Raw genomic sequence first — 16679 nt, 5'->3', positions numbered from 1 at the left:
GGTCGCGTGTGCACCTCATGAGTGGTACCAAGAGTTCCGATGACACGTGCTAATGGATGGGGCTCGGGGAAGTGGCCAGCACAAGCCAGCAGATAAAGCCCACACCCGTGCTGTACCTTGATGAGAACGTAGGTGTGATAACGCCTCCGTGCCGGAAAGACTGGAATGTTCTTGATCCTCTCGGGCACCCCTTCCACCACTGAGGTCTCCCTGCTTCCCCATCCACGCAGGGACAGCCAGGCATTCAGACACACCCCCACCTCCTTTCACACACAGAGACCCTGTCCTCCCTGCACCGCTCCTCACCTTGCTGCTTCCCACCCCGGATGCTTTGGCCTAAAGCTCTCTCGGGCTTTTATGTGCCAGAATAAAGAGAAAGCAAAGAACAAAAGGACAGTCATCATCTACTTGACAGCTGTGTCTGGAAGAGCTCAAGGGGGCACTTTTCCAGGCTCCGTCCTGCTGAGCCCAGAACTCCCTTGGCTCCTTCTCTGCCACGCGGCTGTTTGCAGGATAGGGAGGGCGGAGGGGAGGGGGGTGCCGGGTTTGCGCCTCATCTCATGTTCCACGTGACCAGTAAACCTAGAAACGGCCAGGACCACACTGTGGCCCCAAACCGCTACGCTCTGGCCTTGAAGCTCCCCAACCACAGGACCCTGGGCCCCTCCCCCAAGCTTCATCATGTGTAAAATACAGGCTGGATTCCTGATCATCTTGGGCCCTCTTCGGGGAAGCTGCTCAAAATCCCCATTCCTCATATAGCCACGTGACATAGCTGCGGCCTCCCTACCCGTAGACGCCTCTGTGCAATGTGCAGCCCATCCCCCACCCCAGGCCAGGGCGCCTCCGCCTCAGGTTCAGGTTCACGCCCACGAGCCAAGGGACCTCCTGAAGAGGGACGTTCAGGCCCGGGGTTCTCCCCGTAGCTCACACATGGCCCAGTCCCCACTCACATCACACACCTCTCGGGGCACAGCCTTGACGGGAGCGTGAAAAGGAAGGCGGAGGAAAGACAGGGGAATTTTCGAGGTGGTAGGAAACAGTGAGCTCGGTGGTAGGAATAAAGAAGCAAGGTGCTGGCAATGGGGGCTTGGGGGCTGGGGACAGAGGCCTGCCGGCAACATAGCAGTCCTTCTGTGAACCCCATGGAAGGCAGTGTGAGGAATGGAAAAGTCTGAGGTGGAAAGCCCCTATCCGAAGCCCAGTCTTGGGGCCTGGAGTGGCATAAGAGGTGATAATAATAATCATGATGAGTAGCCTAGGAAGTATATATTACCATCAAACCCATTTTAGAGGCAAAGAAACTAAGGTGGAGAAAGAGAGGTCCCCTGGCAGGTGAGAGCTGGATTCTAGGCTTCAACCCAGCTTTGTGGGCTTCCTGCTGGGAGCCCAGAACTCATCCCAGGGGAGGGTCACCTATACTGCGGCTCCCTGGAGGCAGGGGAGGGGTGGGGGGGCACCTCCCCAGGCAGCTGCCACTCTGTTCTTGCTCCTCCCCAGCCTCTTGGGCTGAGCTCTGCACGGGGGCCACAACAGAGGGCGCTCCTGTCTCAGGGTGAGTCTTTACCAACCAAGCTCCCCAGCGTCTCTAGCTTCATGCATATTCATACAGTGAACACACAGTGCCTGCCAGCTCACCCCCGAGGGAGAATTTATATTCCCTTGTTGGACAGAAAGCTGTTTACTCAGGAGGGTGATTTTTTTTTTTTAACAGATTACAGAATTGCACAGCTGATGAGGCTGCATTTGTGCCACACTAAGTACTGTTCTCAGTGGTTTAAATATACTAACTCATTTAATCCTTACAGCGGCTCTAGGGAGTGGCTCTGATTTGGATCATCCCCATTAGACAGATGGAGAAACTGAGGCCAGGGAAGTTAAGTAACTTGCCCAAAGTCCCAGAGCTGGAAAGTAGCAGAGCCTGGATTGGAACCCAAGTAACGTGGCTCCAGAGTCCTCGCCTTGAGCCACTCTACTCACCTGCCATTCTGCCTCTCAGTGGTTTTGTGGCCTTGAACAAGCTACTCTACCTCTTGGAGGCTTTGCTTCTGAAATGTAGAACAAGGGTAACGACATGTATCTCAGGAGCCATGAGGATGAGAAGAAATCACTTTTGTGTGTCGACAAGTACACTGGTCGGCCCACGCCCTTCCCTTCTGAGAAGGGGATCTCCTTTCGGAGGGGAGAGGGCGCCTCCCCCACCCCAACCCTACAGGTCTCCTGGCTAAAAGGAGCAGGTCTGAGACGTCAGTGGTCCCCCAGGGACTGTCACTGGTGGAAACAAAGGGAGGAAGGGTCAAAGCAGCCAAGCTGTGAAGTTGGGGGGGTGGTGGCGGGGAAGCCTGTAGGGGAGTCAGTTCACCTGCGGGAACAGAGGAGCAGGGAGAAGGGAGAGGGAGCAGGTCAGGGCTGGGTGTGCTCCAGCCCCCCCAGCTCCCACACCAGTGCTGTGCATCCTGTGGTTTGGCCCTGAACGGGGTACCTGCCTTGTCTAACCAAGCTGGAGTTGGCCTTCCGTTGTTTGCACTGGAAAGAGCTGTCAGGTCAGAGGCGAGTTCCAGGCCGGGCGAACAGAGACTGCTCTTTAAGCATCAGCGGCTGATAGTATGACTACTGTCACTCCCCATCTCCTTCCTCAGCTTCCCCTCCATTTTCTTCTACCTTCTCGTGGGAAATGGGGAAGAGAAAGAGAGAACGGAGCCAGGGAAAGGGCCCTGGTCCCTTCCTCTCACTTCCCTCCCTTCCTCCTCCAGCCACCCTCTAATCTCTGAAGGCTCCGGTGTCCTCCTGACCGGTGGGAAAGGGCCCTCGGCCCTCAGAAGACACAGGCAGGCAGACAGAGGGTCTGGGGAGGCCCCCCAGAGCCACTGCTTTCTCTTGCCCCAAGAAAAACTGCCAGTGTCACCCAGGGCCACAGACGGGCGGCATGGGGGAGAGCGGGTCTCACCGGGGCAGCCGGAGCTGATGACACGTCGGCCACCACAGGGCAGCCCCAACCCAGAGACACAGCAGCAAGAGAAACGGAGGGCCCAAGGTAGCAGAAGAGGAAGGAAATCCCAGAGGAAGGGAAACTGAACAGGGGAGACACCCAAAGGGAAGCTCGAGAGGAGGCTGACAAAGGAAAGACCCGATGAACCAACCAAGCAAGGTTGGCCAAGGGCAGAGTCCCGGCAGAGACCGAACGCGAGGAAGAGAAGACGGAGAGACACAGGTGGCAAAGCAGAAAGGCCAGGACTGCTGTGAGACGAGACAGTCTGCTCTGAAGAAACACCAAACAAGCCTTCGTGCCACCGTCCTCCCTGCGAGGCCCTCTCTGGGCCTCCACCCTACCCCTGCATGCCCTAGGCTGGGTGCTGAGACTCACAGGCACAAGGTCAAGCACACTCATGCCTCGGGCAGCCCTAATCCCCCTGCCTCTTGGGTTGAAGGGGCGTTGGGACAAGGTACACCAGGACAGAGACTCTTCCACCCTGGACCTCCGAGTGCACCTGCGGCTGCTGTCAAAGAAACGGGGAGCACCCTTCCTGCTCCCGATCCCCGCCCACGGGGGGGCTGAAGGGGCCGAGGGTGGCGATGGCGATGTTGATAACATCATTTGCAAGACAGCCTACTTACCAGACGGTTTCACAAGCACCAGCTCAAAGGCGTATCACAACCACGTGTGACGTTGGGGAATCGGCCATTTTACGGACCAGAGGAGGTGAGGCCTGCCGTGACTCACCCGGGGCCCCGCAGCAAACGGTATCGGCTCCTGAGTCTCTGGGGGGCCGAATGCTGACGGTGCCCTTCCAACTCTTGCTGCCTCCCTGGCCAGTGTGGCAATGCGTGGGGACTAAGGGAGATGAAAATACTGACCCTGACCCCACGCCCCAGCTGGGCTCATTTGATGGGCGTGCTCTCCCCCCAGGCCAGAGGGGAAACACGGGTAAGCATAACGCAAATTAAGTTAGATAGCTGTGTTTAACTTCCGCACGCACGCGTCATGTCACTTTCATCCCTCACAGCGGCTGGCTCAACTCTGCGCTGTCCACTATGACCGATGTCAGGGGAGGGCTGGGACCCCGGAGCCCCCTGAGAGGAGAGGGGAGGCCTGGCCTGTCAGCCATCGCCGAACCCCGGCTCACAGTTCTGCCCCTTCACCCCCAGCTGACGCACCCTCGTGTCCCTCCTCGGCCCCCACTGCCCACAGCAGCTGCCAGGTACCCTGATGCTCTCTGGACCGCGAACATCAGCGCCTTCATGCCGCAGCCGGACAGTGTCCCACACGACCCACAGGTGATCCCGTCCATCGGAGCTTGGGGAAGCCAACAGAACTACCAGCCCAGCCCCCAGCAGCCTTTCAGAGCGGGCTGCCAAGCTGCAGATCCCCCCCCCTCCTTTTTTTTCTAGAATGGCTCAGGATTAGATCAGGGTATAGAACTGAACGAAAGACCACCCCTCCTCAAAAACAGATCCACATCCACAACATTGTCCCACGGGAAGATACTTTAACTTCACCAAATGCTTCTTTTCAAATACTATCTGATCCTAACGGTCACGTATATTTCAGCCTGCATTCTTAGATCAGATTGCTTTCCAGACCGCTGAGATCGGCCTGCATTTAGGCAGAGCAAAGAAAAGTAAGGTTGGGACAGGGCGTAACTTGGGAGAGAATGGCACTATTCTCCTTCCGGGAATCAAATTAATACGGCTTTACTGATGGCCTGCTTTTGCCTGGGCAACTTAGTCATCACCGAGGGTACGACACACACACAATCACTGCCTCCAGGAGCTTACAGTCTAACAGAATCCACAGGGTCCCCCCTGCCCCCCAGCCTCCACACTGCTGTCGGACCTGACAGCTCTTTCCAGGGCAAACAACATGGTCCCAGCCATGCTCACTCCTGCAATATCTCTACAATCTGGCCTTCTCTCTCCCCCCCACCCTCAAAATCAATAAACTTGAAAAAAAATACAATTTAAATAAATAAATAAATAAATAAATAAATAAATAAATAATAGAAAGTTTTTGGGGAGCCTGGGTGGCTCAGTCAATTGAGTGTCTGACTTGATTTCAGCTCAGGTCATGATCCCAGAGTCATGGGATCAAGCCTTGCATTGGGCTCTGCAATGGGTGAGGAATTTGCTTAAGATTCTCTCTCTCTCTCTCTCTCTCTCTGTCCCTATCCCCTTCTCATGGTCTCTCTAAAAATTTTTTTTTTAAAAAAAGAAAGAAATGTTTTACTGTGGCGTATAAATACCTCTAAGTGTATCCATTTTCTACCCTTCTAGTATTTTCTCCCATACTTTCAGCTAAGATAGTCAACTCCTGTTTCCTGCTGTTCCCACCCCTTAGAATGCCCTTCCCTAAAGCAAAAAAGAATATGAAAACAGAGAGAGACAAACCCTAAGAGACTCTTAAATACAGAGAACAAACTGAGGGTTGCTGATGGAGTGTTGGGTCGGGGCTGGGGGGGATGGGCTCCACGGGCAAGGGGCATTAAGGAGGACACTTGTTGGGATGAGCACTGGGTTTTATACATAAGTGATGAATCACTAAATTCTATTCCTGAAAAACATTAATTAAAAAATAATAAGATTTAAAAACAGAGAGAGAATGTCCTTCCCTAACACACAGCCAAAGTTGAAAAATGCTGTCTTTGTCCAACGACCTCTCCAGCCTACAGACTGAACTGTATGCTTCTTTCCCCCAGACTCAACGTGCACCTGTTGCCTGTCATTAGCACTGATCCGGCACACCACACTTTCTGTTTCAGGCTCTCTTTAACAAGGCTCTCCTAGCTGAAAAGTCTCTGTGCCACCCCGTGACTTGCAAGAAACTGAGGCCGGACAGCCAGCCAGTGAGTGCTAGCTGACAGACGGATGTTTGAAGGAGCACAGCTGTAATCGCCAGGCCCTAGAATTGTGTCGGGGAGGTGTGGGGGGCACCGAAAACCCGGTCCTATCAACAGCAACCGTGATGATTCACACGGATCGCACGTACCCTTGACGTTGATGTGGCATGATGAAAATAGCATTCCGCCTCTGTGATTTTCCTCCCCAAAACCCATAAGCCCGGTCGAGTCATGAGAAAAAAGTCAGACAAATCGGAGGTTGAGGGGTATCCTACCATATGGATGACCAGTCCTCCTCAAAACTGTCAAGGTCATCAAAAAAAAAAAAAGCAAGTCTGAGAAACTGGCACAGTCCAGAGATGCCTAAGGAGACAAGACAACTGAGTGGAATGTGGTATTCCAGACAGGATCCTGGAACAGAAAAAGGACATTAGGTAAAAACGAAGGACCTCTGAAGAAAGTACGGACTTTAATTAATAGCAATGTATTAGTGGAGCACGTGGGTGGCTCAGTCGGTTGAGTGTCCAACTTCAGCTCAGGTCATGATCTAGCAGTTCGTAGGTTCGAGCCCCGCGTCAGACTCTGTGCTGACAGCTCAGAGCCCGGAGCCTGCTTTGGATTCCGTGTCTCCCTCTCTCTCTGCCCCACCCCCACTCACGCTCTGTCTCTCTCTGTCTCCAAAAATGAATAAATGTTAAAAAAAAATTTTTTTTATTTCAGTTAAAAACAAAACAGCCCCCAAGCCCATCCCATCACCTCCCACGTCTGTTCACCTTCCTGGCAAGCAGGGTGCAGCCTTGTGCCCTGTTCATGACGTCTGACGCTCCTGTAACAGAGGCCAGGCTTTTACAGCTCAGAAGCACAGAGCCAAAATCCAGCAAAGGCTTTTAAAGCAAGTGTTTTGGGTCTAACCAGAGGTCACTGATGGATCTGTGGCCTCCAGAGGAAAATGCAACCTGTTCCCTTGATTTGCATTTTAAATGCCCGTCAAATAAATAGTAAACATCAATTATTCTGTTTAATAACCTAACTTGAAATGACTGGCCCCTTACAAAGTTCCAAAGAGGGGCTGATGAACAGACAGCACTCTAAGCCTGGGATTAAGGAGACGGCAGAGGGCAGTGACACTGTCACAGGCCCAAGGGGCCTGAGTTACTGAATTCCCTGCACTGCCCCAAGGCGGCTATAAGCATGACAGGGCACCTTGGGCCCAGACCATCATGCTGACACTTCCCAGGGTGGCCCCTTCCTCCTCAATCCCTCTCATTGTCTTGTGGGGCCTCCCCAAGTGTCCCCCTCTCTGGGTCTGCCCCACCCTCCTTCACTCACAGAGCAGGGCGCCCCCACAGCTGAGGGCGGGAGGCTGAGCCTACAGGTCCCAGTGACTCAAAGCTATTTCTCTGGAGCCCAAACCCAATCTAGCCTGGCTGCACAGGGGGAGTGGGAGGGACAAAGGTCCTTTATTATGTAGAGAGGACTTATTATTTCAACCCAGAGGCACCTTTATCTTTAACATGGAGTTCCTTTGGGGGAAGAGACACACAGTCAAAGGAAAAAAAGAATGGACCACGCAAAGAAATAAGGCCCTTTCCTTGGAAAGGGATACACAGAGTTCACAAAGCACAAACACAGGCCTGGTTTCTAAAAATTTCCCTGGAAAGACCCCAAGCTGACCCACCAGTGGGGGCCCGGTGCCTCACTGGCCCCTGCTATCCCTGCCAACTGTGACGATCCTCACGATGCCATCCCAGCCACTGCCCCAAGAGCTCTTCCGGACAGGACAGCCCAGAGACACAGAGCAGGGCTGTGTGGCCGACTCTGGCACAGGCCAGGGACACAAGTTGCCCAGAGTCAGGGAGCAGGACTGTTGCCTGCCGGCTGCAAGCTCAGAGGGCCCAGGCCCCTTCCCCTAGGGGAACTCGATCTTGTTCCAGGGAACCTAGACGGTGGGCGGCATCGCGTAGGAGCCCGGGGCCAGCCCCCCCCCACCCCGGGCAGGCTGGGCAGACGTGAATGAGTCAGGCCAGCAATGGGATCACCTCCTCCACATGCCCGCTGACAAAGGCCCATTCAAGAGAGGCCAGACAAGCATTCCCGGAGGCAGAAACAGAAACTCAGTGCAGCTGCCAAGGCCAGAGGCCCACAGCACCCTGCCCACGGTCAGACCACAGTACCAGGCAGCTTGGCCAGGCCCCTTGCCCTTCCCCATCCAACAGCCCAGCTCCTGGAAAGCACAGCTCTGGCCTGCACGTCCCAGCCTGCAGGGTGCTTTGAACGTACTCACATCGTCTTGCTTCGCAGTGGCAGGGGTGGGAGCATGGGGACAAACCCTGACCCCAGGGAAATCTGCCCTGCCTCCAGATGGCAAGGGTGGGTACACGTGCACGTTCGGAGGGTTTATACAACCTCGTGTGCCTCCACTCCAGGAAGCACACTGTCCCCTCCCTCCTGCCACAAGTCTTCCTTCCCCTGTTCCCGCTGAGCCAAGGCCCCTACCTCTTCCCACGTATGCACTGCCACCACTAGTGTGTGTCTCCTCCATCAGACTATGAACTCCCTGGGGGTGGAGGCACAGGCTAGGCATCCTCGGGGCTCCAGCGCGCAGCAAAGCAGCCGCTCAGTAAATGTCGATTCCCCACTGCATGGATGTTCCGTATGATTATCCCTTGTGGTTATGATCCAATCCCAGCTCAGAACAGCCCAGGCACCTGCATAGGCTTCTTCAGGAATTTAAAAACTTTCTCAGCGCCCCTCCCTTCCACTGCCTCATTTCTGCTCTCTGGGGCTCTGTCAAACCCCACTCACCAAAACGCTATGACTCAGCTTCCCTCCACTGACCTCAGACCTTCGGCATCCTCCAGACCCCGGATGGGGTCAAATTCTTGTTTTCTGGATTCTACCAGGGGAACCGCCCCCGCCGCGACGGCGCATGGGCATGAAGGAACGCACGCCTTAGGGACGCGCAGGATGCATTCCTGGGTCTGAGCGACTGGCAGGGAGGCAGTTCTGCAGGACAAGTGGGCTTTCAACACCTCCTGGTGGGCGAGGACTTTCTCCCATATGTTCAGTTCACACATGCTCACTGGACTTTCTCCAGGTGCCCAGCACCATGCCAGGCACCGTGTGGGGGACAGATCCTGCCTTTGAAGAGGTAGGGAAGGTGGAGGGGAGACGGCGTGCTTCATACTCTAGGTGGAGAGTCAACAGGGCATTCAGGGGGCCCAGGGGGAGGAAAGCACTTCTGTTTACTGGGAATTAGGAAAACCTATTTGCAAGAATGAGCACTGGAGAGGAGCCTCGGAGGCTGATGTAACGACAGCGAGTTACTCCATTCCCATAATAATAATGTCATCACTGTTATTATCGTCACAGCAGCTAGTATCTCCTGCTTACTACATGCCAGGCACCGTGTGAAGCACCTTACACAGCTCACCTCCGTCATCCCCATGCTCGTGTGACAGATAAGGAAACTGAGGCCGAGAAAGTTAAGAAACCTAGGAGGCATCAGAACCCAGATTTGAACCCAAGTCCGAGCGCCAGCCTCTGTTCGGCAGGCCCGAGGGAGGGCTCGTTCCGGGTAGGACCTGAGCACAGGCAGACAGGAGGAGAACACAAGGCCAGGGATGCCCCACCTGGGGACAATGCCCGGTGCATGGCCACACCCAGGTTACGAGAGCCTCAGTGCTGATGCCCAGGCACCTGTCCTTATTAACGGACCACGGAGAGCCACGGGAGGTGTGACGTAGCCGGACTCCGTCGGCGGCACCGCCGGTCAAGTGGATCGGGGCTGAGAGAACAAGGCAAGGGACCGTCACAACGGTCTGGGTGCCAGACTGCAGCTGGGTGAGGCGAGAAGGGGTGTGGGGACCTGCGAGCACGTGCCCACGGGAGAGGGATGGCAGGTTACGTATGTGTCAAAAAGGGAAAGTGTGTGCACGTGTGAGCCCACGTGCGCATGAGTGCCGGGCCCTTCCGGCTGAAGAAGGTTGCAGAGCCTTCCTGATGGGAGGAAGGGACGGGACAAGGCGACTGATCGAGGTGAGCAGGAGGGCTCTGAGAATGAGAAGCTATTCTTTTCACGGCTCTGCTGGGTCCTGAGACGCGGCCTAATGCATCCAAGGGACTCGGCTGACGTTTGTTAAAAGGAGGCCCAAGTCAGATATTCTGAGGGAACAGTCACATTCCCATGGCCCAGCCTGGTCCCCAGGGTTCCAGCCCCCTTCCTGGACTTCGTGCTCCGCACCCCCCCCCCCCCAGCCGCTCTGAACATCTGAGTAACAAATGTGTTCCTGTGTGGGATCCAAGCTGACTTCAGACTTCCCCAGGTCAAGGTCTCACCTCCTCCCTCCTATTCCAGAGCAGAGACGATGCTGACAATTGGTTCCAGACTTTTGTCTCGGCCAGAGATATTTTGCTTCTCATCAGGCACAGAAAGCCCTGCTCAACTCCTGGGGCCACGGCCACAACCTGGCCAAAGGCTCTCCCTCTCGGGGATTTCACAGACCCACCAAATGGTGGCCCCGGGTCTCATCCTCTGCAGAGAACACCTCTTTCAACCTTCTACCCAGCCTGTTTTAATCCTGGCAGAACAGAACAGGTAGATCAGTGTCCAGGAGGGGCTGGCTCCTACACCCCGAGAGAAGAAAACCCAGTTTCAGAGTCTGGGGCAACTCCCGTTGGACTGGGTGAAAGGGGAGGCTTTCTCCAAAGGAACCAGAGACCGGACCCTCTCCTGCTCAGCTCAGCTGCAACCCTGTATTATGAAATAATGAGCACAATTTGGCACCAGGAGAGAAAAGGGCTCTCAAGATTGTATAATCTACCAAAATTAGAGGAAGAAATGGCTTAGAAATCATGGAATCGAAACCCCTTATTGACAGAGGTGGAAACAGAGGTCTAAAATTTTGGAGGCTTTCACCTGCCTGAAATCAGCCTAAACTATTTCTGACTTTCACCAGAAGCCCAGTTTGCATCCAGAAGGGTATGTGTGGGATGAATGCACTTGCCCTTGGGCCAAAGCCAGGACTAGAACCTGGGTCTGTGCCTCCAGGCTCATAGCCTTTATGCTTCAGGCTCTCTGCCTCCAGGGACTGTGCCTGTCACGACTGGTTTGCTTCCTCCGGGGCGCTCAAGCACTGGGGCAGAAGCAGGTGGGTGATTTGTTAGACAGTGAGTCCTAGGGGCCGCCTGGCACAGTCTGCCCTCCAGCTGGCAGCCAGCTAAGTCCAACAGGGCTGCGGGGCAGGGGAGCATGTGCTCTGGTTTATGGGGGATCCAGGTGGGCTGGCTCACCTAAGGCTGCGGGAAGCTTCCAGGGTCTAGGGAACTGCTCCTTCTCCCCCCTCTCCTAGCCACACCCTCCAAGAAAATACAATAGAGCAGGCTCTTGGCTCACTCGGGTACCCGCCTTGGGCACCTGCCCTTTGGGGAGGGATAGCTCAGTCCACCAAGGATTGCCAGCAATAGAGAAAAGAAGGCAAGAGATGTGGGATGGGAGTGTGGTGTCACAAATCCTAGCTGAAAAGTCAGAAAGCCTCAGCCACCGCTGGGTGTGTGTGTGTGTGTGACTTCTGAGCCTGTTTCCTCGTCTTCACGACGTCCTGATTGGATGTTCCCTCAGGGCCCCTTGTGACCCTCAGAAATCTAGGATTCTCTTCTTCCTCACTCTAGTGTCCCTAGTAATTAAAACATAGTAGGTACTCAAAACAAGTCACTGAATGAATGAATGAATGAATGAATGAATGAATGAAATGGATACTCCGTCAGTCCAAAGTGCAAGCGGAGGCCGGGAAGGCAATTCTTCCCTCTGGTGTCCACCCAGGTGTTCGCCCTGAACACCACCGAAGCCACGGGTCTTGGAAAAGCCCCAGCAATGCAGGAGCCCTTTGCAAATTGGCTCTCTCTCCCAGATGCACAGATGTGGCCGGAGGGGCCACAGGAAGCGGGGAAATGTGCCTAAAGGGGAGAGGGTGGCCTGGACCCCCAACAGGAGCAGATCGCCGGACGCATGCCCTCTTACCGCCTGGCTCCTCTCCTTCCAGCCCCTCCTGGCCCTGTCTCCACTCAGTCCTCTTCCTGCCCTCCCTGCACCCCTCCCCCCCCCCCCACTTGCTCCCTCGCTCAGCCCTACCACCCGTCCTCCCTCCTTTGTGGAGGCTCTCAGCCCTCTGCTGGTCCCGGGGCTGCCCGATCCTGTTAGCCAGGAAGACTCGGGGGGGGGGGGGGGGGGGCTGAGATGAGACCACCAGGGTGGGCCAGGAGCCTCAGGCTTTCTCAGGGTCTGGGCAGGGAGGGCTTTAAATTCTGGTGTGTGCTCAGCCTCTTGAGGCTAGGACCTAGGGGAGGGGCTCCTCTCTGAGGGAAGCTGGAAGTTGTGAGTGCATTTCTCTCTACCTCCTAACCCAGTGTCCCCAGGGAGATGTTTCCTTCTGGCCTTCCCTGAGCCTTCCCTACACACACTCCCGCACAGAGCCAGATGAGGCAGGAAACTGCCCTCTCTCTTCCAGCTCGAGACTTCTCTCGAAGTACTGTGTGTGTGTGCGTGTGCGTGTTATCATTGGTGTGAGAGCACACGCAATGTGGGAGTGGCATTGAGGGTGCTGTGTAGGATGAACTGGGTGTGCATGCGGTGTATCTGCGGGATGAGATACACGTACCTGTAGTGTGTTCGAGTGCGTGGCACGACAGAACGCGTGGTGCGTGTGTGTGAGGGCGTGTGTGCGGCGCGGTATGCACGGATGGATATGCGTTTGGGGCGTTCGGGGCACGTTTGCGGGGTGTAGTGGGGGGGCAGCTGGAGCGAGGAAGCCACCGCCTGGGTTCCAGGTGGGAGCTGGCTACCCAGGGTCTCCGAGCCAGAGAAGCCAGGGATAACCAGTCTCTAGGCAACCATGTTGGGGGGGGGGGGGAGGGGAGGCGATATGGAGGTGAGGAATGGGCAGGAAAAGGAGGGAGGCTGAGAATTGAAGAGGGGTTTCCATGGCAACTGCCAGGGAGGTCACGTGCCAAAGGCTAAGTTGCGGAAACAGATACACACATCCACGCATCCACAATATGAGGGCGGCGGGCCCCTGGGGCGGGGGTCCTTCCGTAGAGGACGGGAGCTGCGCACTGACCCATCTCCGAACCTGGAAATCCGGGCCCAGCCGGAGGGCCCAACGCAGGGAAGACAAAGGAAGTGGAGGAAGAAAGAGGCCACAGCCCCCCCCCGCCCCCCCCCCATGTGTGGGGTTTGGCAGCAGGGGCCTGACCGGGCCCAGTTCTCCAGCACCGCCGCTCCCTGCGCCCACCCTCGGGTGCTTTCCCGACCAGCCACCACTTGTAAGAGCCAGAAGCAAGCGCCAGGAGCCAGAGCTGCCCTTCCAACTGTCCACGGAAGCCCAGCAAGACACAATGGGGGAGGCTCAGCCAGGGCCGGCCCTGCTGGGGAAAGGGGCTGGGCGTGAGGAAAGGAGAGAACCGGGGGAGGGGGGGGATCGGGGAGGCCCCCTGGAAGAAAACAGGACTGGATAAACAAGAAGGAGGGAAAACAACTGATGCAGACATTCTCATGAATCCACGCTCGGAACCCCAGCCCTTCTTTACCTCCCCACCCCCCGCCGCCCCCCAGCCCCTTGCCCACCGCCCTGCCCCAGCCCCCACGCCACCCAAGCACCAAACCAGCCGTCCCATTTTGCATGGCTCCGTGTGTCTACACTCGCCTCCAGCCACGTCCCCGTCTTCACATGCCCACGCTCCACTCAAGTGTCCACGGCCGCCCAGTAACAAAGGGGAGGCTCCCGCTAGATCGGGGTGGGAGCTGCCCCTTCCCCTTCTCCAAAACACCGTAGCCCCACGCCCGGGCAGAGGCGAGGGCGCTGCCGTCACCGGCTTCACCCGCACCCACTGCCTGGCGGGCCTCCCCCGCGAGAGGCCACGCTCCCCTTCCGACGCCCACCCCCCCCCACCCCGGGTTTACAGCCCCCAAGCGCGTTCCCGCCGCCGGGGCTGCCGGGGGCCCTCGGGGGCCGCTCACACCCACCGAAACAAACAAAACGCGGCAGCACAAAACGCGGCAGCTCCCGGCACCACCGCGCTCGCTCGGTCCCCACCCCGGCCTCCTGCCGTCCTCGGAAGAAGCGCCCAACTTTGCCTCCCGCCGCCGCCGCTTACCTGCACAGCGCGGGCCCCTCGGAGACAATCCCCGGAGGACGCACGGAGTCCGAGGAGCTGGGAGTGGCGGGGCTGGGGGCAGGGCGGTGGGAGAGGCTCTCGCGTGTTTCCCGCCTCCCCTCCTGCGCAGGGCTGGGGCGGGCGGGAGCGGCGCGGCCGGCGCGGGTGGGAGAGGGGGGCGGGGCTCGGCCGGGCCGGGCTCCGGGAAGGGCCGCCGCGGTGTCACCGGGGAGCGTGGCGCGTCCAGGGCGAGGGAGGGCGCCTCTCGGGGGTGGGGGGGGTGGGGGGGGTGGGGGGAGCAGGCCCGCTCCAGAAGCAACAGGAGACGGCCGCCGAGGGGGCGGGCCCGCGCCCGGGATCTGCCGCCAGCTGCTGCCTTTTGGTTTTCCTCCGGGGACGGTGGGAAGGCAGCGAGACAAACACAATGACAGAGCTAGTGTCTCTCCGAAATAGTAAACCGAGGGGAACGGGGAAATAACCCAGCACCAGACACAGCAACCCACGTTAATTGGGAGCCTTGGCAATTAGGGGGAATGTGTACCGAAAGCATGAATGGCTGTGTCGTAGGCGCCTGAGCCCGCCCTGGTTGTAGCTGTCATTTTCAGCTGGAGCCAGGTGGGGGGCGCTCACCCGAGTGACAGGTGTGCTGCCTAGAACCTCCTCTTCAGGGCCCCTCATCCTGGTCCCGCCAGGTCGCAAGACTGCCCCCCCCCCCCCCCACCAACCCGGTCCTCAGGGTCCAAATTTAAGATGACATCTGAATTTCAAGATGTAAAGCCTGGCTCTGCGACTCTCCCCGGGAGGTAGCCTTGAGCAAATCGCTAAAGGAAGCTCGTGAGCCTCAGTTTCCTCACGGATGACGATGGCTGGGTTACACTCACATCCTGGGAGGCTTAGCCCAGGAGCTCAGAGTGAGTGCTCGGTAGTCCGGTACAAAGGCCCTGAGGCAGAAGGACAAGCTGCTCACTCCTCAGTGCTGTGAGCAGCAGGGCTTATAAGAGGGGACCAAGAAGGGCAGGGGCAGAAACCAGAAAAACACAGTAAAGGCTGGCCACGCAGTCGTAGCCGGGAAGTCACGTTGCCTGCCATGAGGCTGTCAGGGTGAGAGGGGTTTCCTGAGAGAGACTGGTTGTCCACACCTAGGCGGGACCACAGAGACTTTCTTACAGACCCTGGGACAGAGGGACATGGCCAGGAAGAGACCCAGCCCCACCTCCAACACCCCCAGCTCCCAGCCTCAGTATTTTCATCTGCAAAATGAAGGAGACTAGGTAATTTTTAACAAATGAGAAGTTCTCAAAATCCCAAGGCAGGACATACTCAAGAATTCAAAAAGGCTCTGCACAGATGTGGATGCCATCAAGGATTACTGAGAACAAGTGGGTAGCCCCCACTCAGGGAGACTGGCAGGGGGACAGCTCCGACCCGTCGAGCACAGGACCTTGGACAAAACGGGCATGGTTCTGGGACAGTCCCCAAGTTCTGTGGGTGCCTCCGAAAGCTAAAACTCTAAGGCTGGCTCCGATCCTGGCGAATCCACGGGTCTTGACGGGGACCAAGTAACCTTTCTGTCCCTGTGTTTTCCTCTACAAGTGAGAAGTTGGTGACAGCTGTCCTCCATTGTCTTCTGCTCTTGGTGTGGGGGGGAGAGACGAAACCACACCACTTGGTAGGCTCGTGTCCTTGGGCAAGTGGACTCATCCTTCCCAGATGCCCTTAAGTGCTGCCTTTGGGCCATTTCTCTGCGCTGCTTTTTCAAAGTCCCCTACTGGTGGAGACACATCAAACCCAGGGCTTGGCACACCTGTTGGGGAAAAAGGAACCCCAAAGCCAGGTCACCTGGAGTACCAGCCCCTTTTCCGCCAGAGAATTCCAAGGCGTTTGGCCACACGACTTCCTGGGGACACCTGCCGCCACGGCTGCCTGGCAAAAGGCTGCAGAGGTAGAACAGGACCTCCGATCCCTGGAGGAAGGGCCACGGCTTGCCTCTCAAACGGTGCTTCTTCACAGTCCCTCCAGGACCACTGAGGAAGAAGTGTGGGGCGGCGTAGCTATGATCCCGCTCAAGCTTGTTCTAGGAAGGGTAGCATCTCCCTCCAGGGGGAGAAAAGAGGCATCCAGCCCCTAGGAAATGTGGGCGTGAGTCAGGAAGGGTCACCAGCTGTGCTGTTCTTTCAGCGTATTTATTGATGTGAGGAGCCACTCTGCCCTGGGCCAAGCTCCAGGATCCAACAGTGAAAGGAAAGTCAGGGTCCCTCGTGGCTAATGGGTGAGACAGATATTTATCAACTGGTCCTACAAATAAGTGTGCAAGTAAAACCTGGTCCAGAGCCCTGAGGATGTAGCATTTGAAAAGCAAGCCAAAGGGTCAGGTGGTGTTAAAAGAGAGGAGGTGAAGGAGCCAGGAATCGGAAGGACAGACAGGAGTGGGAAAAGATTCTGACATACCAACAGAAGCAACATGTGCAAAGGCCCTGGGGCAGAAGGAGCACGGCACGGAAGGAGCCACGGTGGCCCTGGAGCAGGGGTGACAGGTCGCAGAAGGAGACAGATGCCAGATCAGGCAGGCCTGGTAGTTCCTGGGCAAATCCAGCTTTTATCCTCAGGAAACTGGGAAGCCACTGAAGGGCAGTAGGAAACCCGTTGCAAATGAGAACTGGGGACTGGCTAGCTTAGGATGTAGGGGCCGCCCCT

At 56.8% G+C, this 16679-nt stretch overlaps 1 protein-coding gene across 7 annotated transcripts in view; it reads right to left on the bottom strand.

Annotated features, from left to right (window-relative positions):
• The window catches only part of FXYD6 (FXYD domain containing ion transport regulator 6), a 30968-nt gene extending 16793 nt beyond the window's left edge, over nucleotides 1–14175 (bottom strand). The window contains exon 1 of one of the 7 annotated variants that reach the window (XM_015062337.3): nucleotides 13986–14175. The gene's annotated coding sequence lies outside the window, so the exon portion shown is untranslated. Of the gene's footprint in view, nucleotides 1–3615; nucleotides 4118–8639; nucleotides 9181–13534; nucleotides 13694–13985 lie in introns of those variants that run through there. The other 6 variants (XM_027036617.2, XM_053204053.1, XM_027036616.2 and 3 more) reach the window with 6 other exon arrangements.
• Nucleotides 14176–16679: the final 2504 nt, after the last annotated feature.

Source organism: Acinonyx jubatus, chromosome D1 (assembly GCF_027475565.1).
Source record: "Acinonyx jubatus isolate Ajub_Pintada_27869175 chromosome D1, VMU_Ajub_asm_v1.0, whole genome shotgun sequence".
Lineage (NCBI taxonomy): Eukaryota > Metazoa > Chordata > Mammalia > Carnivora > Felidae > Acinonyx > Acinonyx jubatus.
This window is presented reverse-complemented; position numbering and strand designations above follow the sequence as displayed.